At 32.3% G+C, this 27018-nt stretch overlaps 1 protein-coding gene and 1 pseudogene across 1 annotated transcript in view; both read right to left on the bottom strand.

Moving 5' to 3' along the window:
• LOC127710754 (NAD-dependent protein lipoamidase sirtuin-4, mitochondrial-like) overlaps positions 1–8517 on the bottom strand; it is a 37596-nt gene extending 29079 nt beyond the window's left edge. Inside the window, exon 1 of the mRNA XM_052216716.1 lies at positions 8370–8517. The gene's annotated coding sequence lies outside the window, so the exon portion shown is untranslated. The remainder of the gene's footprint in view (positions 1–8369) is intronic.
• A 4049-nt stretch (positions 8518–12566) lies between these two features.
• LOC127712935 (NAD-dependent protein lipoamidase sirtuin-4, mitochondrial-like) lies at positions 12567–26418 on the bottom strand (annotated as a pseudogene).
• Between the last annotated feature and the right edge of the window lie 600 nt (positions 26419–27018).

Here is a 27018-nt window from a genome sequence, read left to right as displayed (position 1 = left end):
TCGTTATCCGCTTGAAATTTCAGAAGACGACAATGTCGGACATGTTAACCCTCTTGCCACAGGAGGAACACATGTGGCATATATTTAATTAAGTCTCCCAAACGAAGTTTGGGAAGACTTATTGGTTTTGCTCAGTTCTTCTTCTTCTTCTTCTTCTTCTTCTTCTTCTTCCGCCACTTTTAAATTTTAACTTGACAAGTTTATAAAGGGGTACTTTTAGGGGCAAAAAGAAAGGAGGGTTTTACTATAGATCCCTATGGGATTTTATTTTTTTTTTAATTTTTAAATGATTATCAATTGAAAACCGTTTGTGATAGACACAATCTTTTGAATTGAAAATGTTCTAAATGATAAAGCACATTACATGAAATACAGGGTTAGTCCCCCTGCCATTTAAAAAGTTCTAATATCTTGTAAGTGGTCAAGACCCCCACCCCTAAACCATATATATTCTGGTTTGTCATGCAAAGATGTTTTGAATGATATACAGGGTTGGTCCCCAGGGGTCACCACCAACCCCTGCCATTTAAGAAAATTCTAATATCTTGTAAGTGGTCAAGATCCTCACCCCTAAACCATATATATTCTGGTTTGTCATGCGAAGATGGTTTGAATGATATACAGAGTTAGTCCCCAGGGGTCACCCTGCCATTTGAGAAAGTTCTAATATCTTTTAAATGGTCGAGATCCCCACCCCTAAACCATATATATTCCTGTTCGTCATGTCTCGAACATTTGAATGACATATATGGTCCGTCCCCAGGGGTTTCCCCACCCCCAATGTTCTAATATCTTGTAAATGGTCGAGATCCCCCCCAAACCATATATATTCCTGTTTGTCATGTCTTCGAACATTTGAATGACGTATAGGGTCAGTCCCCAGGAATTCCCCCCGTCCCCAATGTTCTACTTTTTTGAAAATGGTCGAGTTCCCCACCCCTAAACCATATATATTCCTGTTCGTCATGTCTTGAACATTTGAATGACGTATAGGGTCAGTCCCCAGGGGTTTTTCCCACCCCCAATGATCTAGTATCTTGTAAATGGTCGAGATCCCCACCCCTAAACCATATATATTCTGGTTTGTCATGCCAAGATGATTTGAATGATATACAGGGTTAGTCCCCAGGCATCACTAATGCATATAACTTTACTGGACCAAACAAATTTTCACTGGACTTTGCCCAATGTCAGGCGACCCTGATAATTACGAATTATGGGAGTTTCGTTTGGGAGACTTCGTAACAGCATCCTGTTACAATCATGTCTTGTTCATGCAAGCACTTGTTCATTTCCGCATCGCTTTCAAATAAAACACCGAAAAATATAGAGAAAAGTGTTTTTCTTCGATAGGTCTCTAATGTAACGTCATCAGGGATTGACATATGACGTCCAGTTGCTGTATTTCCTTGCATGATATGAAAGTAACCACGTTTAATTAGCGACAACAAGAGGTTTAATCCGCAGTCTGCAAACAGTGGGGATGGGAATGGGAGAAAAACAGAATTTATTTCAGTCATTCCTGAAATTTGTTCATATCCATGTATCGGACTTCGTTTTATTCTGATTGTGTTTGTATAATTTAAAACAAAGAAAAAAGACTGATCATCTCAGAGATATAAAAATGTTTTTTTCCCTCACATTTCCTCTATCAATGGACTGCGGCATAACATGGACGAATTATAGACACTTTGGCTGCACCGAGACAAATCGGCGCCAAGACAATTTGGCATCCGTGAAAAACATTTTGGCACTCAAGAACACAGTTTGGTATAACGACAAATCAGTACCTAGACAAATCGGCACCTCATAATGCTACTTTTTTTATATTCCACTGTTAAACTTTCAGACCTTATCATCAACAACTAATTGTGTGGCCACAATGACCTGAAACTGCTGTAAGATTTCTTAGAATTAAATACATGTTTTCCATTTGAAATTTTGTGTTTTTTGGGGGCCAGTCAAAGAAAATATTTTTTAATATGAAATCATTTATAGAGTATATTATGAATTCTTATTTGTGTTTTTAAATTGTAATTTTGAGGAGTAGGTGTAGATGTTCAATGTTGCATGAGAACCAGAAGAAAACAGGTTTGTTCTAACACATGATGTTCGTTGAAGGGGATACCAGATATCTTTCACCATGCATGCAACAATTTGTATGTTAATGTATACTGGTAAATTTTATCTACGGTGATATGCATGGATCTTTAGTTAAATAACAAAATACATGTTACACATTTATTCTATTTATTTAAACTATCAATTCAATCAACATTAAACAGTAAATAGACATCAACAACACTAGATGAACCGTTATTGCTAACGAAGCACACATTTTAGTTAAAATGAAGTACTGAGAACTAATACTGTTTAATACATCAAGTTTAACTTGTTTACATTGTCATTTTGGTGGTGGACCATACTCACTGGCACATTCATTTACGAGCCTTAATGAAAATGTGGTGATGTTGCAGTACTGGTCCAAGAGTGAAACTTAAAAGTCAGCCCTAGGTCTGCCTAATGTGTGATGTCAAATCCATATATGGTGCTATATCAATCCTCAACCAATATAATTTTCGGAAGAAGACTTCGATTTAAAAAAAAACCTAAAGTCCTATGTATAAATATATGATAAAGTGATTAAAACATAGTAAAATCCGTATCACATGCTGTATCACCATCGACCAATATTAGCCCTCGGGTCTTCGGCCCTCTGGCTAATATTGGTTACTCGGGTTGATACAGCATGTGATACGGATTTTACTATGTATTATTCTCTAATTATCATCAAAAATAACTCGACACGATAGATGATTATGTACATTTCCCCACGTTTAACAATAGTGCATCTTGGGTCTTGAACAGAATGTCTATTTACTTCCCTTTTGCATTCCTTATTCAATTTGGAGGTTTACTATGACTACTAAACGGATAATACAGATGTTAAATAATCCAAAGTTGGAGGTAGGAAATTGCCTCTTGATGATAATGATAATGATATGTTATTGATTATCTGTAAATGCGATGTACAAATATCCTAGTCGCAGTATGTATTTCATATTTCAATGTAATAGAGTGGAAATTATAAAGATTTTGGTCATGTATATTTAAAAGGTCATCAATCAAATTTGTGTTAGCCTATATCTGAACTTGTAGCTGAGAAATAGGACGATTTTGCTGAAGTTTATTAAAAAAACATCATATCAGAACCACTTTTATAAACGATCATTATAAGATAAGATGTGGTGAGATTGAATGAGAAAAATATCAGCTGGAGAAAAAAATTCTGTAGTTTTTAGCAACTGTGCGGCCTTCAACAATAAGCAAAAGCCATACCGCATAGCAAGCTATAAAAGACCGTACCATTAGTATGTCACCTAACATGTCATGACTAGAATAAAGACATAGCAGTCAGGAGTAATAGTCATACACGTATTTTGTATATACTGGTTCTGTCTAGGACTATTGTGCAGAAAACAAATGTTCATAGAATACGAACGTTATCATCTCAGTATGTTACATGCGTTTGTTTTCTGTTATCTCTTGACTATGCAGTCAGGTTTCATACTTAAACAATTTATTTTATGTACTCGAAGATAAAAGTCATAATAGTTACTTCTATAAATAAATTTGTCAGATTTGCATTACTTTTTTTCGGATTGCTTACTATTTTTTTTTATTATAGTTCAATCTTTTATCACAAGAACTAAACACAGATAATTCGACACACATATGTTTACTATCTACGCAAGACTTTCGAAAATTAATCCATTGAGCATGTTGAGGCTGGCAAATAAATAGTATTTGGAAAAAAAAGATACATGAGGTTTGCATTATTCATCAAATTGTACGTTTTTGATTAGGAATGACACTTATGAAAGACATTCAACTAAACTATATCAGAGCAATGCAAAGAGACATTCAAGAAAAGCTCTAGAATATGACTTTATCACTAAAACATATATATTAGTAAAAAATAATTATTGACTAAGGGAGATAACTCTATATGCGTTCTTAAAATTTGTTTCAGATGTTCCCAGTTTGCATACATCCTGTGTTGTTTGTACATTCATGCAGAATTTGTTTTTATTGGTTTGATTTAATTTTGTGTCTGTCCTTTGACCTCTGATTTATGAATATTCTTTATAAGAAAAATAATATATCATCTTTAATTCACATGAGCGTCAACAGTGTAAAATATTTAGTATTTTTCTGTATCTAATATATTGTTCTATTATATACTTAGTGGTAAATTGTATGTGAAATACAACCAATGACAATCGTGCTGTATCAGCCATCCGTGATAATATCGATATCAGCCACGGTTGCAAACCCCTCTAGCAAACCCCTAATCCGTATGACGTCACGTAATCGATATCAGTTACGGTTACACAGGCTTTATCAAACCCATAATATGTATTACGTCATGTCTCGTGAAAAATATCTAAATAAGTTGCACTCGCGGTACATGTATATAATAAAGTGTATATGATATGGCTTTTTAAATATCACATATCGTATCAACCTTCAACCAATATAATCCCTCGTACAGAGATTTTGGGATTATATTGGTGTCTCGGGTTGATACATTTGCGATATTGAAAAAAGCCATATGATATTCTCGATGTATACTACAGTACTAGTTTAAAAGCTCGCCAAATATACCAGGCTTGTAATTTTACACACAACACTTGTCCTACATGTCACACTATCGACAGAAACTGGTACAAGAAATCAATATAAAAATACGGAGATGTGGTACGAACTCAAAAGATCTGTACGAGGCACATAACAACTAACATAACTTTGTATGCGGCCATATGCCATGTCAACATGTCGGACAATACCTCAAAAAGGCTTAAACCAATTTTTATGAAGCTTTCGCGAATTGTTTTATCTATTGACGTAAGCTCCCTTTCGATTTTTATAAATTTTAGATTTTACGTTTCTGAGTTAAGGGAATTTATTTTTCCAGTTTTCGGAAAATAACTCAAAAATGCTTTGAGGAGTTTTCATTAAAGTTTGGTCACTGGTTTATATTTATTAGAATAAGCTACCTTTATTTTTTTTTCATATAAATTTCTGATATGACATTGAGGAGTTATGGAACTTTATTCGTTGAAAAAGCGACGGGCGTATCATGCGCTCATATTATTGAATATACTTACATAGCCAAAGACTATCATTTACATAAAAAAATCTTTTCTTTGAAAAATTCTGAGCATATGTTACACATTACTATCGTTTCTACACTATATAAGATACACAAATTCGGATAAAAACTATTATAATCTCAAAGAAAGACGATTAAAACTTTGAAAATTATTTTTCTCTTCATCAATAAACGATACGTGAAACAGTTTATAGAAACCTATGCACTGTAGAGTAATTGTGTTGTTAAACAGGTTAAAGTATAAATAGGGATTTTATGAATATGATGAAAACATTTTCAATTTCCACGAACTGTTGAAAAATATTACAACAGATGTTGAAATGGTATGCATAACATTTCATTTTCATTTACTGTAAGCAAGTCGGTCACTATGAATGTTTCCCTATTAAAAAACAATTGTGTTGATACATCTAAAAACTGATAAATACATATGTTTGCGAATTATAATATGTATATTTCAAAGCCTTTACCTATTTATGTAAAACCATAAAATATACCCTTTCACGGAAGATCATTCATATTGGAAAACAAACTTTTTCTTCCTGTTTATTATGTTTTTCACGTTTTCCTCAAGCAAAGGTAACCTTAGATGAATTTGTCTATATTTTTACGGCACCTTTGGACTTTTTATTTAGATATTTATACATCCTTAGATTTGAAATGTTGGGGGTTGAGCGTTCCGTGTGACAATAAATCCTGAAAATCGCTTCAGACTCACGAAATATATAAAGTGTAATTTTTGGTTTGCATATTCTTAGGTCAACACACATTGTAGGATAAATTATCGGAGTGGGTACGTCGAAGCAACTAATACTGGCTTTTATATTATCTCACTTCAAACATATCAACCCATTTTCACTCTATTGTTCAATACAAAGGTTCGAGATGAAGTTTTGAGCAGCATCTAAAAGAATTTCAAACAATAAAAAGGAAACAGAGGGAAAAGATATATAGGGGGCAATAAATAATCATAATTCATAAGAAAAACAGACAATACTGTTGTGAAAAGTATAAAAAAAAAAATCCATAGAGAAAGTTAAAGGTGTAGCAAAACGAAACACCATTAAACCCCCATGCTGCAGAGCAAGATTGTTGTAAAAGAGTTAAGGCTTTTATTAAATAGGTATTGTTGTTGTTTGTTTCTACTATACTAATTATGCTAATTGCACGTGGTATGTGTTTAAGTACATTTGACGCCTAATCTATATTTAAACTGTTAGAGATGAATATTTGAATGGATTAGTAGATGGCTATTTTAAAAGAAGTATACCTTTGGTTGAATTAAATAATTACAATCAAGTCAACCATTTTTTCATTGAATTAAGTTGGTTTTTCAAGTGCAATGCCCTATACTAATATACTTTTTTGAAGTTATTGTCGGACTTAGACCATAGCGTTGCTGTGTAGGACATTAAACACCGTACAAACTACCTTCATCATTTTAATCGAAAGCCAAAGCAACCGATACGATCGCGCACCGTTATCTCTTGAACATGTTGAATCAAATATGCTTTTATCGTTGAAATATATATTCTCAAAATGATTGAAGACGTTATGTTTGAGGAAAGAATTCTTTTTAGGTAACACTTGATGACAATGATACATCATGGGTCATACATGAATGCGACAGTATATAATGTGTATGTATCAAAGTCTCTGTATGCATTTAAAATAACACTGTAACAAATAGGTATTCACAAATATTTTGGTCATGTATACTTAAGAGCTCATTGATCAAATTCCTCTTAACTGGTTGCTAAATAAATGGAACTCTTTAGCAAAGATCAAGAAATGTATTAGCTTTTAGATAATAAAATAAGAAAATATTACATTGAATTGCAACACCTTTCCATTTCCATTTATACAAAAATGTAAAACAGTACTCGGGTCATTTCAAGAATTTTGATAAAGAGAAAATATATAGAATGATGTACATACTAATTTGATCAAGTATACAGCAGTGGGTGATGGCATCCATAGCGTTTTGAAAAAAAATGATACAGGTTGGTTGTGCGGTATGATTAATCACTCCCAAGCAGCCACTGTGTAGGATATTATATACTTCATACTGCAACATGATTTCAAGATATCCGGATTTGAAAAGGCATGGCAGCCAGACGAAATACGTATACAAGTACTTAAATTTTACTGGTTATTGTTTTGCTGGGCCTATTATGCAGAAGAAACTTCTCTTTTTAAGCATAATGTGATCATATTGATATGTTACATGCATTTGTTTTTATATCAATTGATCATGCAGTCATGGGAAATACTTGTTGTAGTAATTTTTATGTACTCGAAGATGACAGTTATATCTACTTCAACCGGTAAATAAATTTGTAAAATATAAGTTTTCTTCTCTAGGGTTGAATTATCTCCACTGGATGTACAAGTACCCTTTTTACAACCCCGATATTCTCATGGTTAAGGAAGTCAAAACATGCCCTAAACAGTTTACTCTTGTGTGCTTACTATTTTATAATTGCGATTAAACCTTTAACATGTATCTCGTGAACTTAATCAAGAAAAAGTAACTTGCAGGCCTTCAAAAATTTATCCCATGAGGCTACCAAATAAGCGTTGTTTTCAAATAACGGACAGATAAGATTTTCATTTTCCATAGAATTATACGTTTATGAAAAGTAAAGACAATAATGAAAGACATGCAAGTAAACAATTTATTAGAGCAGTGACGTTAAGATATATTCCACATAAGAAGAAAATATATATCCCAAAGTTTAAGTTCCAAATGTTCCCTAATTGAGATGCATGTATCATTTGTTCGGATTTGCCTCATTTGATATTTTGTACTGTCCTCTGAATTCTTATTCATGAATTCTATTTTAAAAAGTCAAAATAGTATCTTCCATTTGCATGTTATTCACAAATGCATAAATAAAGCTACATTTTTGTACATGTATTAATTGTACATATGAATTTGTATAACTATTTTGTATTCAATATATAATATTATTCTACGAAACTAGTAAAGAACATCAGCAAATGTACCATGCTTATCATTTGGTATGATAAACATGCGTTTTGTCTACAAGGAAGAAGATGTAATGGAAGGCAGTGGAAATTCAACACACAACTTGTCCTTTAAGTCAAAATTATCAAATAGACAGATAATGTTACAAGCATTCCAGTCATATACCAATAGATCAGGTTTATTATTGTTACGTATACTTACATATCCTAAGATTGCTTGTATCACTTTTATATCAAAATATATGGAAAGATTTTTCATCCATGCACAATAGATTCAATTCTACTCCACAAATTCTGTGAACGATATCGTAATTTTAGTAAAGGCCATCTTTTCTTTATCAAATAAATGAACTGTGAAACTCTTTTATTACATTGAAAGATTGTTGTGTTTAACATTTAAAAGTATAATTATGTAATTTATAAAAAATGTCAATTTCCACGAACTGTTGAAAGCATTACAACAAAAACTTCACTATGTTATTTATAAAGAGTTATTTTCTGTAACTATGAAAAGTTAGCAACTTTAAATATTTCCTCATTTTTCGTTTGTTGTAAAAACGAATAATAGTCCACTCTAACATACATGTATGAGAAACGCAAGTACAATTGTATGTATGCTTATTTACAACCATTACCTATCTATGTATCACGAGTTTCGTTGAAACTCAGTCGCAGTGCATCACAACTTCTTTTTCCTCTGGTTATTTGACATGTTGATTTTACATTTGCAGATTTCAGAAAATGACAACATATTTCTTAGTTCAACATATATTGTAAAGCAAATTATAATTCTTCGCTTTTATTATTTTTAACCCATTTTATTCCTATTGTACAATACACAAATGAATGAAGAGGCATTTAATCAACAACTTGCATATTTTACAAACCATAAGCAGAACAAACATTGAGACGGGTAAGATATTAAGTGGGCTATAAACAACAATTATTCCAGGAAAAACAGACACACCGACGATTTAAAAAACGACTAGAGAACACACCGGCCAAGATTAAACTGAAGATTGAGCAACACGAATGTTTATAGTAAAACACAGGGGTCACACATAACTGTGATATGTTTACATTCTCCATGTAGAGATTTTTACCTAATGCATCACCTTTACAAAAGTCATGTTATTTTTTACAATCTTACCTATGATTTTGATTGATATATAAATGATATACATGTATATAGATTCGTGCATTGGTACAAGTGAATTATTGGATTTATTTAATAGAGATAGTTAAATTATCGATAATTCAACTATCGATATTGGATAAATGCGACAATTCAATTCAGTGGCGGGGTTGGAAGCCCATATTCAACAACATAGCAAAAGAGAAAAAAAATTGACCAAAGCAAATCCTATCGAATTATCATTATTAAGAGGTACGTCATATGTACTAAATAATATATTACGTCAGTTATCAAAGTACAGATCTATTTCATTGTACATTCGCGTTCTAAAGCTGATAGTATATAGTTATGAGTTAGTCCGTCCGTCGTTTGTTTATGCTTCTGTCCTCTTTTTGAATCAACAGCTGCTCCTGAACCACTGGACATAATTATATGAACCTTTCAAAGAACCTAACTCACATGATGTTTTCTTGCAGCTCCTGATTCATTTTATTATCTAAATGATTCTGGAGGGTTTACTTTGTGATGATATGGGCTTTGTCATACCTTAACACTATCTGGCAAAAAAGCACATTTATAAGCCCCTAATGAACATTTAATGAATCTTTCTCAGAATCCTTACCATATAATGCATATATATGACATTATACACCTTTTATATTGTTTTTTGTTTGGTTTGATTTACTTTTTGGTGCCATTGTGTTATTAAGGGTACCAATTTTGTATGTGCAATTCCTACTAAATCATCGTAACAATTTATTGAACCTTTGTCACAATCTTAACCATAAACTACTTTTGTGCACCTTTTGTATTCTTATTCAAACAAGTGTGAACACAGATCAATATGGATAGTAATCATTATTTTGACAGTGTTTCTTCAGAGATTTTATGCATGGTGTATGGTTATTATTTGTATGGATTTCCAACATGATTCTATGTTATTTTATGTTGTAAAGTGGTATTGTCCGCAGCATGATGTATCTGTTATATTGTCTTTGCTAGAGTCAATAAAAGCGTCTTTATCCTGTCGAATTTTCCTTCTGTGGATGAAACAACTGGCGTTAGGTTCATGTACCTTCTCAAAATATCTTATACTAACTGTATTTAGACATGTTGCCCATCTATTCTTATTTTCCACATAAGAATAAAGGGACAACACGTACAAAACACTGGAGGAATAGGAACATGAATAAATTAAATAACTTTTAAAAAATGGAAATATTTGATAACTTTTAATTTACTGAAAACAAATTTAAACAGCAAAATAAAGAAGAAAAAAAGGGACAATGCCCCAAGTACCTGTGAAAAAAAAAACCCAGAAATTCTTGTTTAACGGTTCATTTAGACATTTTTTATTTAGTTATTTTAAAAAGTCGACTTCGACATATTATGTTTTGTACGAAAAAATCGATAATTACCATGTAAAAATGTGTTTACTATCTTAAATTTTAACGTATGAATGAAATTCACTTTATTTGATAAATCACGCAACAATGACATCTTTGTCATGACTATTCGTGTAAAGTGCAAATCATATGGTCCGGAACATATACTGGTACATAATTTTGTTTACAGACTGTATTGTTTCAAGATCCCTCATAATTAAATACAGTTAACATATTTTGATAAAATGTCTTTACCCCTTTAATTATAACATAACACCAACTTTAACATGCAAACTATGCAAAATTTTCAAAATCAATCAACCGTGATGAGGGTAATGTTTTATTTCTTCTTTTGGTTTCCTGCATATTTTCCTAGTAATATTGCTCAAAGTGGATACTTTCTCATAAATGTATCTTAAAGTTATTGCACTAGTTTTCTTAATAGGATTAAGGTAGGCATACTGCACCCATCTTGCATGGGGCATGGAATTTTGTATTAATCAAGTATTCATTATATGTTATAGATAAGCCTACTGCATCCATCTGTCATGTTGCATGGCTGTTTGTATTAAACAAATATTCTTTATATGTTGTAGGTGAGCCTACTGCAGCAGTATGTCATGGGCAAGGATTTTTGTATCTGCTAAGATAAAAAAAAAAGCAAAGGCACCCACTTTTTTTATAGCCTTTAAGGATGATATAGAAAATTGGTGAGAATATAGTTTTAAACAGTTTTTTACATGATCAGAAGGAAAGTCAGTAAACGCTTTGTGCATCGAAAATGGTGTTTGTTGAAAATGCAATAAAACGACAACAACAAAAAACCTTAAGCATGCAGTCACAGCTTAAGATGCACGGTATTATAAGAAAACAACTTGAGAATTTCGTTCTTTTGATAAGTCAACTGATCGAAATTAAAAAGGGAAGGGTTGCATACCATATATCTTTATTGTAGACAATCGTATATGCAGTTTTCTTAAATTATCATTTTTTGTTTATAGTTTCTGTTCGTTTATTATACATAGTTCTAAAAGCAATTGGCAAAATTTATTAATTTGAAAAGAAATATCCGCTAAAGTTGGGGAGGGGGTCAGTCGGCAGTTCTGTAAATCGTTTACTTTTCAAAATTATAAACACCTGTTTATTGCTGACGTTTGTGGTATTATAGCTGATCGTACAAGTAGAAAAAAATAATTTCTTCTTCTTTTTCTGATTATCTCTTCACTACATTGCTTTAATAGAGTGTTAATTGTCTTTACTAATCATAATGGTATAATTTCATGAAAAGTGAATATCTTTTCTGTCAGCTATTGTCAAAATACTGCCTATTTACAATCCCCCAGGAAGCAATTTGTGAAGACCTTATGAAGTTACCTAACATTTGTGCACCGTACTGCTAAAATCCAAATAGCTTTGACTTATGTGAATAGTTGTCATTGGCAATCAGACCACATCTCATTACCTTTATATTAGAATCTTGAATATCATGAATATAAAAGAAACTCTTTACTTCGGACTTATTGTAAATGGTGTAGAAAAAAAATCATGATTTGTACAGTAGATTTCTTAATTTAGTTCTTGAGATAAAACTTTACACTCTTATAAAAATTACCTACTAAAAATTCAGACAAAAATGTTTTAGGCATGTTTTGACCTCACAGCTCAAGATCTTCAGACTTAATGGTTCATTGGTTCTAATAGAAAAAAATGGAAAGAACAAAATAGAAAAATGTTATCTTACAAAATTTCTTACAGAAATAGTATAACTATCTTCGTCAATAATCTAAAAATGATTTGTATAAGTAATACCCTTGGCAGATATGGATATCAACAAAATTTCCACCAATATTCAAAATAAAATAATAAAATGATTTAAAGAATATCATCATCTATTTACTTTCAATCACATATCATGTATACAGTCCAGAATTTCACTACATTTAGTGTTTATTTTAATGTCGGCCAGTATATCTGCCTTTGTGGGTCCTATGTTAACAATAGCTATGGGTTTTTTCTGTTCGTAGGTTTTCTTTACAAATCTGTGTCATGAGTGTACCTTTAAAACAGAAAAGAAAGTCAATTAAATATCCTGAAAGAAAGATCGATATCTCAGAAAAATTATCATTTAACTACCAGTATACATAGCATAAACAGATTAAATGTGCACCCAATTTCCAGTATATTAAGTACCACTTCTTCTCAGGTCCATTTTTTCATAGTTTTATGTAACTATGATTTGTCTACAGTAAATGCAGTTTTTTAATGTATCGATTCTAACTTTCGAAAGTACAATGTAAATGTACATGTACAATTAATTAAACAACTAAATAAATAGATCTTGGAAAATTCTTGATGTCTATAAGCTCTAGAAGAGAGGGGAAATATTTTGTATAACAGTTTTCTTCTTACAGTAAAACTCATCATCGATACAAGGCTTAAAAAAGGTTTACTCCAGACGCGCGTTTTGTTTTTAAAAGACTCATCAGTAACGCTCGAATAAAAACAGTTTGAGGACCCATCATTGCGAGATGTTTTGCCTATAACAGCTTATGCAATGTATTTCAAGGGTAGAAAATCCTTAGTATGTCGCAAAAAATAAAACGATTTTGTAAAAAGTTTATTTAATTTAAACAGTATGAAACTTCCAAATTTGTGATTATTAATGTAACGTTCACCCATGTATATGTATTTCTGTGACGAAATCTGTTCCTGTTTGTGATTTGCGGGGTTGCGAATCTTTAGCGCAAAATCATCTGCATATCTTGACAAAATATCCTGATTGTGCTGGCATTAGAACCGACAATGTACTCATATGAAGTGGTTTGTTTCACCTAGCAATAAGGCTTTTGAAATAGACCCATTTTTATTAACCAAATTGTGACATGTTTTAATTTATTAAATTCCAAGTACATCATTTCTTCGCTTACTGCAAAAAAAAAAAATGTCTGGTCCCCATATGAACCTGGACAAAACATAGGTGGTGTGGATAGGCAATAAGAAATATAGTCAAGACATCATGTATGTAAGATGGGGATTGAAATGGGGTTCCAAAAGGTTGAACTAATAGGCATAAACCTTTATGTCAATTTGCATGAATTGGAATTGTTGAATTATGGTTCAAGAATAAAGGAAATTGAAAAAATAAAATAAAAACGCGGATTAAACAAACATTAACACCACTTGGAAAAATATCAATTATCAAGACACCAATTATTTCAAAATAAAACCATCTCTTTAACATTACAAGCACCATGCCAAAATACTTTAAAACAACTATTTGATAGAATGTTTTCATTTTTTTAGGAAAACAAACCAGGCAAAATAAAAAGAGAAATACTTTTACTTGAACACAAACTTGTAGGGCTGAAAATGCTAGATATTTGCAAATATATTAAAGAGTTGAAATTAACATGGATTCGACAATCCCAAAACTGAATATTAATCAATTAGAAAATACTGAAAAAATTGTTTTGAAAGCTTTAATACATTTAGGCTTAACAAAAGATATAGTAACCCCGTTTGGGAATAGATTTTTAAAGCTTGCACAGATTTACAAAATAAGTTTGTCCAAGACTTCGTATCAGACTCGACATGGAAAAGTGAAATTTTTAAATTATGAACAACATCTATTTTCTATAGAAACTTCGCATATAAAGGGATCTTTTTGAAACATGATCTATTAGATGATGAGGGTAAACTAATGACGTTTTAAACAATTCCAAATTTCTGTAGAATTAGGTCAAACTTTCTTACTCATAATGAAATAATTTCAACAATAAAGTCTTTTTAAACAATCTCTCGGTAACAATATCTATTTTAGACAAACTTTGATTAACTCAAAAAATATAAGAATATTATTTTACCAAACAAAGCTTGATAGATAAGTGTAATCTTTCATTAGGTTAAACTTACTAAACTGCGAAGGTAAATAGTCCTTAAGACTGAACAAAAAAAATTTGATTGAAAAAAAGCGATAATATGCCTTTTCATTTCACCAAAAAACTCAAACCATCATTGGTTCCAGAATAAAATAATAAACTGAATCTAGGGCACGCATACATTTTTATTCAAGATTAAGATAAAGCAAAGCGATAAATTTACTGTCTGTAACAAAGCTAATAAGATATTGAGTACATATTTTGGACATGCCATAAAATAGCAAATTTATAATCAAACACAAATAATAATTCCGTTAAATTTGGATATAAGCTTATTTCGAAATGTAGGAAAAACAGAAAATAATAAGAAAATCAAAAATACTCTTATCAAATTCTTTATCTATAGGACAAAACTATGTAAAAATCAAGTAAATTTTTAAAAGGCTTACAAACCTGTTCGTGCATTTTTCATTGTTATTCATCGCAAAATAATTATCTAAGACACCTGGGACGATCTCATTTCACAAAGGATCTCTTTTGTTTACTTGTTGTACCTCGAACTTATTAACCTGGTGGAGGTCTTTAAGTTGAGGTTCAATTTACTAAAAGTTATTCGGGCATGACTAATTATACACGCCCACTTAGACTCAGGGGGTCCAAAATAGGATCGGGAAAAAACAGCCAGCGAAATACCATAATTTACAGTTTCAGAGAATCAAAATTTCATATCGGCGGTCAATAATCAGATGGTATTTGAGTGGAGATACAAACCTGTCCGAAATCGGGAAATAATGGCTGCAATAGGATTTTTTTTTAAATAAGTCCATATCTCATTTACTTATTGTAGCTGTTATTGATTGTAAATTCATGTCGTTTTGTTTTTGGCATTCGTCTATAATGGAGAAAAAAAAAGGGGGGGGGGGGGGGGGGAGGGGAGCTAATAGCTTAACTTTGATCATGGTTCAACTTTATTCTAGTATGGTATACCTTTTACATCTAGCCAACGCTCTATCTTATTAAAGTGTCACTCTAAAGCTGTTATCATTTGCTTCAGGTCGATCCACTTTGCACCTCGTCATGAATATGCATGACATATTTGCCACTGGACATTAAGGGAGCAATCAATTAATCAGCTTCATTTAGTGATGTATAATAAGTAGTCTTCAGTTGATAATTGTCTCAAACAGTTTTCCAATTTTTATACATTGATTTTTATTTATATTTGATTTTTTAAGCGTAAATTTTAGCATTTCTTTCCTCATTTTTTCTCTTTGCATTTATTTTTTTTAACATCAAATAACGTAGTCCACATCAGGGGTTACATTGTATCCTATCCAGCCAAACTAGGAGGAGGGGAGTAGAACAAAAAAAGATCTTCATTGAGTGGCATACCACATATACATGTATTGAAGCGTACAACGACGTCAGTCTCGTCTAGGTGACAAAATTTGCTGTTTCAAGTTTTTTTTTATATCTGGTATAGTAAAAATGGATAAAAAAATGTTTACAATAATTTATATAAGGATTCAATTTATTTTGGCCGTTTCATTTAGTTTTTAGATATTGTCTTACTGATCGGTTTTGTTATTTAAAGTTTTTTTAGTTTTTTTTCATATACAATTGTCCTAGCAAAAGGCGCAAAAATGTGTTAAAAGCAGCCATGAGACTTATTTGAAGATTTAGATGACCTTTGTTGTTGCTTAGAGATTTCAATCATTTAACTTGTGCGTAGACCGTATTTCCCCCTCAAAGACTTATTCAAATGGTTCTTTCACGTATAGATAGCATGAAACTGTTGAATCACTACAACAGGCTTTGGATATTCGACATTTCTATTTCGACCGGACGAAGCTGTTTATTTATACATCCGAACAGCCAAACGGACGACTCCTTTATCAAGGATATCCTGTCGGACGGGAGAAGTTCAGAGATGTCAATATTTCTATACCCAAGTCAATCGTTTGGTTTGGATGATGATGATGGATAGATGCTTAACGTCCAGCAGCAAATTAATATGCTTATTCAGGACGAGAACATGCTTATGTTATATGAATATTAATCCTGCTTTGTACTAGACGGACACGCTGAGCCAGATTCTTAACGTGCTAGTTCACAAGGTAAGAGTCCACAGGAAGACATGTCACCTCACCTGGACACATTATTCTGACTCCGAGCCGACCAGTCTTTGCTCTTACTCGTTAATGCTGCATGCTTAGTGGAGAAGCAGCAAATACCAATTTTAAAGTCTTTGGTTTCACCCGGCCGGAGTTCGAACCCACGACCTCTCGCACTCGAGGCGTACACGCTATCACGAAACCACCGAAGCGGTCCTTTGGTTTTGAACAAAGGGAGAAAAAGGTATACATTAATGCAACAGCAACACAACGACATAGACAAATCAAACCATTAAGAGTCAACATACAGTCTTTTGTAACAGAAAGATGCCTATGCAGAATGATAAGCTCAAAACCGGCCCATGACTAAAAAAAAACGGATTTAATTTAATAATATTTACCGTCAAAGATATCCCAACAGGCCTAAGTGTTTGGTTGAAAAATATCACCTGTCCTTTTTTAATTTCGATCGGTGTAATATAAACCAGTAGAGGAAAAACAGTTCACTGTATAGTAGCGGTAAAATAAATGAAGATAATGGATGACGTCCAGCGGCGAATCAAATGCATATTCAGGACGATAACATGTAAATATAATATGAATATTAACCCTGCGTTGTACTAGACCGACACTTAGAGCCGGATTTTTAACGTGCAAGTTCACTAGCTAACTGTTCGCAGGAAGAAAAGTCACCCTACCAGGACACATTTCTGACTCCGAGCCGACCAGTCTGTGCTCTTACTCTTAAAATATATTTTTTTACTATGGTTCTTATCTACTGTCTTAATACGATTTATAATATATGATTATTTCAGGCGATTATAAAACTGAGATAGGTAAAAAGTTTTTTCAAGGTATTTATGCTTCATTTAGACGGGAAAAGGGAATGACGGACGACTAAAATAAAAGTGTTTGTAATAATATATTGTGTTTCAATTAAAGAGGGCTGATCAACCTTGCAAAAATATCTCATCTATGCACGTTTTGATCGAGCCACTCAAACTTACATAACTTGATGCTAAAGATGTTACAGTTAGGCTATTTAAAACGATGTTATGCATTGAAGTTTACAGGCATAGTTTTTTTTATTAAAAAGAAAACCGAACAAAACAAGATTTATTAATTAATTGGACTGAACAGACAACACTATTTCCATTTTCATTTGCATGTAACGTAGTGTAGGAAAATTACAGAATCAAAACCAAAATAAACATTTACCTGAATATTGTGAAATACTTTATGCATCTAGGTGTGTTCGATTAGAAGTTGTGAAACAAGTTGTTTAAATAGCTAATTGTTGGAAGAGTTTACTTACTGTTTTCATATGGTCTGGTTTTCATGAATCTATTTCATGATTACTGACAGATTAACAACATCAATGTTTCTGTGCAGAACATTTGTTGGTCAGTTGTAAATGAGGTCTGCCCAGGGTTTTGATCTACTCATTTATAAAATAAAAAATCGTTATTTTGAAAAGTTGGAATTAAAAAATATAAAGTTACTCCTTAATCTAATAAAACTATCCAATGGTGTTATTCTAATGCTAAACAAATTATAATAAATAAATAATTAAATGATGTACTGCCATTTTATCGGTCTGTTTCCAATGCAATTAGCTAACTGTTATTTGTATATATCAGTCTGAGTACTGTTTAACTATCATTTAAGTTGAATATATTTAGACTCGTCCAATTCAGGGTAATTAGATTTCTACAAGTCGTTTGTGTGTACTTTTCGTATGTTTTTGACGGTTTGTAAGTCGGTAAAAGTTCAATGATTAAGTTAATATTGACATTAAAAGACCTTCTCACAAAATGGGCTGTTCAAATCTCAACATCCCTTTTTGTTCGAAGGTCTTTTAATGTCAATATTAACTTATCATTGAACTTTTACTATTACTAAAACACTATTTAAAAAAAAAACCATAATACTAGAAAAGAATATATATTTTAGAATTAAGCCTTTTCACGTATTGAAACAATCTCTGCTGGGAACCCTGGCTTCTATTACTAGAATAATTTTTACTAAAATAACTTAGCAGTACCTTTTGTAGCATTACTGTGTATATTGTTTAGCCTTCCCCAACCACCATATATGTTTATATATCATATTGTTACATGTTTGTTTTGTGTGTTTTTGTTCTTTTTTGTGCTTTTAACCACTTGAATGTTATAATAACTGTTTGTACTTGTATGAATTTTTACAACAGAAATCATCCTTGCCAAGTGTGTTAAATGGTGTATTGTAAGACACATTGACGATGTGACCAACATACAGTAAATTTTGCCAAGAATCCAAGTTTCAGTGTGCCTTTTTAATTCTTTACTTTTTGTGGTTATATCATTATTTCGTTATCTTTTCATTTATTATTTTCTCGCGTCTTTCGCTTTCCTTGAAATATATGTCTTTCTTTATTGAACAATATTATGGAAATAATGGATGCATAATAGTAAAATAGTAATGTCTATTTCAGAATGTAGATTACTAACAAGTGCTAACCAGGCTGAAGCTAGCGAACAATAGTTCGCGAACAATAACCAAGCGAACAATAAGGCGATGTATCTAAAAAAACACCGAAAAATTACAACAAACAACAACATGAACAACAGTCGTTCGAAATGAAGCTAACGAACAATAACTAGCGAACAATAATCAAGGGAACAATAAGGCAATATATCTGAAAACCGAAATATTACAACAAACAATAACGTCCGGTCGAAAACAATATTTTTAAAAAAGCAGCTGAAAATTACGCCTAGAAACTGCAGTTTACAGCACTATCTTAAAATGAGATTTACCAAATCTATTTATTTAACAAGCCTCATCCATTCTCTGGGTAACATTCATTATCACAGTAAATCCGAGGCTGTCAACGGATTGGTTGTAGGTGTCAGACCACCAATTCACCTACTTCAATTTCTCTTGTCATAAGATAGTGCCTGTAGTGTCATTGTTTATTTGAGCTAACAAACAAATTTGCAAAAATGAAACTTTGGTAAAAGAGAAAGTTGAACTTTTAATTTCGTGGTTAACATATAACCACGAAATCCACGAAAATTGGTATCCAACGAATAATAATGAATCCACAGTACATGTTAAAATATACTTTTTCACTGTTTTGGTCTTTTGAAAAATGTTGTTTGTGCTGCATTTAGACCCCTGTACCAAGAAATTAGTTTTGCATGCACACGTATAAAAATTGCGGTTTTTATCCAACGCAATCATAGTTTTTAACGTTGTTTTCAATTTAGACTTGCTTATACTTTTTCGTTTGGGCTTGTATTATATTTGCCTTCGGTTTTATATAATCCGTTCATTCTATTTCGACTCTTCAAAATTCTAGAGTCTATCCTAAATTGAGGTAAATTATATGGCCTTCCGAATACCGTTTCGATTCCTAATATCACTGAAGAGAGAGTAATTGTCGAAATCCGGATATGGTGTACTAATTTTTGCACCTCATGTTTGCGGTATACCATCTTTTCCGCAAGTTTATTGTTTTCTTTTTGGTATTAAATCTATAATTAAGATCCATTTTGTTACATCTGGTGAACCGTTTATTTGGCAATCGCCATAGCAGTCAGCAGGTTTAGGAACATCCGTTGTTCGACCTGCTAGTCAAATGCGTTTTGTTAAAATATACTTTTTTAATTTTTTTGTCTTTCCTAAAATGTTGTTTGTGTTGTATATAGACCCCTTTACCAAAAACTTGTTTTAAATGCACACCTATAAAAAATGCGGTTTTTATCCAACGCAATCATATGTTTGAACGTTGTTTTCAATTTTGATTTGTTATACATGTTATACATTTTGAACCAAAATTTACTTGCCTATGATTTTGCAGTTAAAACTAAATAGTAATGCTCTCCATGGTATACTTATTTGAGATTTCCAGAAAACCCGTTTTTTTTTCGTCTAACTTGCCTTCCGAAAAATGTTGTTTCATTGCAAGACATTATACATTGGTTGAAAATTGTCATATAGAAAGATGAAATATTAAGAAAGCTGTTTAAAATTTAAAAGTCTGGTTGATTATAACGGAGTTTTTGGATTAATGGTCTGACACCTAAATGCAACTGATTGAAATTATCTTTTTTTCAAACAATTATGCAACTAGAGAAAATTAAAAAATGAGAATACGAAAATATTGAAATTTGTTGGTGAAAAAAAAAAAAAATTGTCTGCTTGCAAGGTTTTAAATGTGCATGTTTTTTTACGTTAAGTAGTGCCACTTAATTATTCCTACAAAACATATTCCTACCTTAAGTGATGATCCAAGTACAAGATGGCTGTCTGATTCTTCTACCTTTTTTAATACAAAATTTGTTCGACTATCTGGTACCGTGTTTCCAAAAAATACAATATCTGGTTTTAACATTCCACCACACTGGTAAAATGATGGGACCTGACATAAGAGAAGTAATAGTTGAGTTATTCGAATCCCCTAGGTTTTTGTACACTAGGCATAAATTGGCTTAGCCGTATGTGCCATTGCTTTCCAGAAGTATTGGTTTATTGTTAGGGCCACCGCTGATTCTTATGTGGACGAAACGCGTGTCTAGTGTACTCAATTCTTTCCCCGCCGGTGTCACCGGTCCAAACCTTTTTTGTTGACATGAAATATTATTGATATGTTATTTGTTTTGTAAATTAACTGTTTAAAAATTTTTGAATTATTTTCAAGACTAATGTCTTTCTACACACATTCAGAGATTGCTTTTTTCAAACCCATGCATATATTGCTATCGCCATATTTGCAACAACTTTTCAGTTTTTTTTTATTTTCCTTTAACTTCGCATTTGATTTGACAATCCAATTGTGTTTATTCGATCGTTGTCAGTGTGTCTTATGAAGACAAAACGCTCGTCTGCTGTACTAAATTATAAGCCCGGTATCTTTGATGACTTTTTGTATACAAGCAATATGAATAAAGCGCAGAAATGTTGTCTTCTTAATAAAGATAATAGGGCCAAACACAATAATATATATGTCAAGGACTCCAACCTTATCATGTCAAGTAGAAGAAGGTAGGCAGACAGCATTTTTTTCAATTTGTTATGTTTTTTGAGTATATTTATTGAGGGATCACCTGTAATTTCGACATTATTCACTACCTAAAGTACCAATAACAATTTATCATAATGACTGTCAATTCAAAATTAATGCGTGCATTTACTTTTGCGAGTCATTGATCATTGGCAAAAAATGCGAAATTTAGGTAATGAGGTTGCAAAATGATTGCAGGAAAATCACAACTGAGATTATGATTGCGAGTTGTTATAGTTGCGATATAACTATCGCATTTTTCGCATTAATAAAAACATCGCCATATTTTCTGTTTTACAGTATTTTTAAGGATAAAAAAGTGGGTACGGAAACATTAAAACACGTTAAATTATTGTCCTGTTTCCATTGTCGGTTTCTATTTGACAAATGTCTTATTCTTCATCTTGAACCAATGTTTCCAGAAACAGAAAAACTGTTTGTCAACTTTCTAAATTTCTGTTACATGTATTATAAATGTGAACAAGTTTTTAAAAAGCCATGTCAATATCATATATATATATAAAAACACTCATTAAATTATGTACGCCAAACGCACGTCTCATTTACTAATGACTCATCAGTGACGTTCGAATAAAAAAAGTTAAAAGGCCATATATGATACGAAATATAACCGAAACACTCCTGATTCATCTACATGCTGATATGTAGTATGCAGTGCATAATTTAACCTTTGAGGGTAGGTTTTGTCCAGTCACTGGCTCTAACCACCCGTACACTGTAAACAAACCAAGTATTGTCAACCTCCAAAATAACTTGGTTTACTATATCATTTAGTTTTGAATAACAGGAGAGTATGTTACAAATCAATAAGACAGAAACGGAACAACACATTAACTATCTATACTTATGAAAGCTGATTTTAGTTTTTATATCTAAACATGTAAAGCCTGACGCAAGATATTGTTAAAGTTATCAAACATCTGTTCTAACCTTAAATTTTTTTAGGAACTTTGCATGTGGTTGGTGTAAAAATAAAATATGAAATACATATGCACACAGAGTGAGATATACAAATGTAATCTAATACCAGGTCTTTTGTTACCTACTTCAAATATTTCTGCCTGTTCCTCACTGATTTTTCCATGTAAATCAGGTACTATGTCAACTAATTCTGAATTCCACATAGGATTTTGTCTCTCCATCATTTCCTGAAGTTGGGATCTAGGTATCATATGTTTACACTCTAAACAATCAATTCTATAAAGACTTCCATTTAGTTCCGTCTAATTTTGACTTCCTGCTATGGAATGTAGACCATCGACATTTTGAGTAACTAACCAATGAAACTTATCCTTTCTTTCCCATTCACTCAAAATCTTGTGTGTCTTATCAGGAGAAAAAGATAAAAATTTAGGCCAACTTACAAAACTGTTTGCCCAGTATGTTTTCCTTTTATTGAGTTTGTTTTTGACGTCTTCATACTGATCTGGTTTATTTAAACTTATAGCGTATAGTCCAACTTCTTCAGATCAGGAATACCACTTTCTGTTGATATCCCAGCACCTGTTATAACTAACAGTCCTTTAGAATTATGAATAAATTCTTTCACTCTACGTGTATGTTATATTAATATTGTTTATAGGAGATCTAGAAATTGGTGTATACCATTAGCTGACTTCTTTCCTTACATGTAGTTTGTATATGTTATACAATTTCTAGCTGGAAAAAAAAAGCACACCAATTACTAAGTTTGTTGAAATAAGAGTTTTGTATTGAACATCTGTATATTGTTTTGTCACTGCTTTCATGCAATCAACATGTTTATAGCACCAAGATTATATATACGTGTAGCTAAAAGAGCCATACTAACGCAGTTAATTTATTTAGAAATATTCCTCTGATATTGTTTGGAAACGACAAAACTTTGCGGACATTTATTAGAAATGTAGTTAAATATCTATATTTACCAAATTTTGATTCTATCCAGGATATATATTGGGTTGATTCAATAATTGTTTTCACATTCACAAACATGTAGCATTCAAGTTGAGCATTGTTTATACCACAGCTTATATGTTACAGTTTATAATATACTATGCCGAATTCATCGAGTTTTTCTATGTCTTTTTTGTTTGAATAATAAGATGTTGGTTATATTCTCCTATTTTCCAAACTGAATGTAACATATAGTTTTATTATGTTTTTCTTATCATGCTGATGAGAGCAGTTACTTTTGAAATATTTTGATTAAAAAAAAAACATATGACATAGTAGGTATATATACATAAACCACATGACAGAGTTACTGTCCTTGAGGTGAACTCAATACACATCAAATGAAAATGTTGGGCTTGAAATTAACAAAATATCTTTATTCGTTTTCAAATTTGCAAACGCTAAGGAAATGTGAAATATTGTGTATGTTTTGGGGTTATTTTGGGTTACTTTAAGGTTGTGTTGGGAAACTATTTCGATCCCTATAGAGTGTGTTATTTACAGAAATGTGAACGTGTTAGCGTCATGCTCTTTTTCGAGGGCTACATGTTCCTTTTTGTTGCAATGGCAAAGCATTATTGTACCTTTTATGTTTTGTAGAAGATTGATTTGTTTACATGTCAAACATTTCCATTTATCCTTTTATTTCCTGAAATGTGTAGAATGTATACTCGATTGTAGTGATCCTTTCTCGAACATTCTGAATTAGTCTGAATTTTACGGTAAATTACTTGATCATTTTCTCAAATATTCTTGGCTGTAATGATTTGTAATCGATTCTTATCTTGAAAATACTTCATTTCTGAACTAGTGCTAAATGAATCTGAAAAAGCGTTAACCCCTCCTCGACCTGTACCCGTTCTTTACCTATTATCAATGTCTGAACCAGATCTGACAAAAGTCTGAACCTTTTTTTGACAAATTCGTAACAATATTCCACCAGTTAATTTCTATTCTATCCACCTTTATTTTGTGACGTACTATACAATACTTCTCTCTTGTGAGGTGTAAATGAATTTAAAGCAATTAAGACTTGATTTTGTTACGAGGATGGTAAATAAAACAAATATATACTGGTACGTTCAGAACCCCAACAAATTCTACATGGTGTTTCTACATAAATGCATGCATATATTATAGCCACTAAAATTTCCATTATAACAACTTTTTAAGTTTTTAGAAGATCTTTTACTGTTTCAATGTATTTTTCCTCAAATCAAAATTAATAAGAACACTTCATGCATATTGTGATATTCAACTATTTCCAGATCAGAAATAACTTTAGCTTTTTCGGGATCTTCCAAGGAACCGGTCATGAAATAAGTATGCCAAGGGAGCACTTACACTTGTACACAATTTCCTTATTGTTTCATCTTCATGGAACAAAGAAACAGGGACAGACATCAGAGGGTGTGTAAGAATACTGTCGATCGTGACATTATCTCTTCTGTTAACTAAAAACAGTACACGCCCGAGAACAATTTCTGCATTGATATGACCGGTAATGATTGCGCAAGATTTACACTTTAAGGTTGTCACGGCATTCATGTGTTCAAATATTCAATCTGGACTTGATAATAGGCATATAGAAGCTCCCAAAATGGCCTTCATAAGGCACTGTAAAAAAATATGATTGCACACATTTTCCCGTTCGTTGACAAATGCAAGCAAGAAATCCTGTTCTTCTCTATTAGCATGCATACCTGTAGAAATAATAATGAGACAAGGAGGTCGGACATCTACACAGAGGAATCAGTCATGAAAAGCTGATCTGTCATTCAATGCATTACTAAAGGACACTAAGAAATGACGAGTTAGGGTTCACCTTACCAGAGCAAATTATGATGAGTTAACGTTATTCCTACGATACCACATGGGAACCTTGAATCTTTTTGAAGGTTTTGAACGTGCTTGATGTTTGTTTGATAGAAAAATTTCTTTGTTAAAAAAACACCGATTTCTGCTGGAAGTTCGAGCATGTCAAGAATATTCACAGGCGCCCATTAAACTAATTTGCAAGGTTGGAAATGACAAAATAGTGCAGCATATTAGATTGAAACATCGATTGTGCCGACCAATTACCTTCCTGTTCAGCTCGTACATTTGACAAAATAATTTGGACAGCAACCAGAAACATGTCCTAATACTTGAAAGTAGGATATACATCGTATCCCTATATTCTGATGCTATCGATTAGAGGCTGCAAATGGTCTTCAAATAATCCTTCTAGTCTAGTTATAAGTACTGATGTTTCATCACGTTGATCACAGTTACTTGAATTGAACTCTTTCAACGCATTTCAGAACGTAGATGGTATCTGATCGATGTAATCAAAGGTCCTACACCCGTGTATGAATGCCGAGATAAATAGAACTTGAAGGGATTCAAACACAAGTGTGAACCATATGACAGCCTATTTAATTATTTACCATTCACCACTGTTCAGCTGGATTTCCAGCATACACACTGGAGTCAACCAACAAATCGCGAACACTGCCACATGCTCAAAGTTTCCCGATAGAGATTAAGAAAAAATATACGTCAAGTTGTAGAAACCAACAAGCCTGAGAATTTGGCGATTGAAAATGTCAGGCTCTGACATTTCATACAGTTGCTAGTCAAATGTATAGAGTTATCAAACCCAGCATCATTGGACATGTTTAGACACTTCTGCATAGAATTAATCACTGTGGCCATGTCATTCTGTTTAGCATCTACTGGCTGCCTTGCTGACATCCCCTTAACTTGAATTGCTACTCATAACAATGTTGGATTCAACCTAACCATGTTGTCATTGGATGGCCAAAAAAATATGACTTTAATGATTTTCCAATGTCGCTAAGGTTTCCTCTTATAGTACAGTTTTGAAGTATAATTTCAAGTAGGTATGTCGCAACCTTTAATAAAAGAGGATAATATAAATGTTTTTTTGTGTTTTAGTAATTCATCATTTATTCAGTAATTACTTCAACAAGTCAGCTGTATTGCTTGATTCGATTTCTGAACTTGGGTTAGCATTGACTTCAATATATTGTTGTCTGTGGTACAATGTTTCCATTCTCTATTGTATTAATATTGACCTTTGAAATTGTCTTGGTTAATTTTCTGAAGCAATTTTTAATTGCCGTTATGGTTGCAGCGTTTGTAAGGCAATAACCCTTTTATCTGATTCAGTTTTATTTTGTGTGGCTTGTAGCTTTTTCAATGCAAAAATATACAAGCACTCCAATTGATAGGAGAAGACATACACCGAATTCAAATACTGGTGACTACACTGTCCAGGTTTGAACAGTCTGCTAAAATCATCATTTCGTTTATTAGCAAACACCACAATAT

Source organism: Mytilus californianus, unplaced genomic scaffold (assembly GCF_021869535.1).
Source record: "Mytilus californianus isolate M0D057914Y unplaced genomic scaffold, xbMytCali1.0.p SCAF_8, whole genome shotgun sequence".
NCBI classification, from domain to species: domain Eukaryota; kingdom Metazoa; phylum Mollusca; class Bivalvia; order Mytilida; family Mytilidae; genus Mytilus; species Mytilus californianus.
This window is presented reverse-complemented; position numbering and strand designations above follow the sequence as displayed.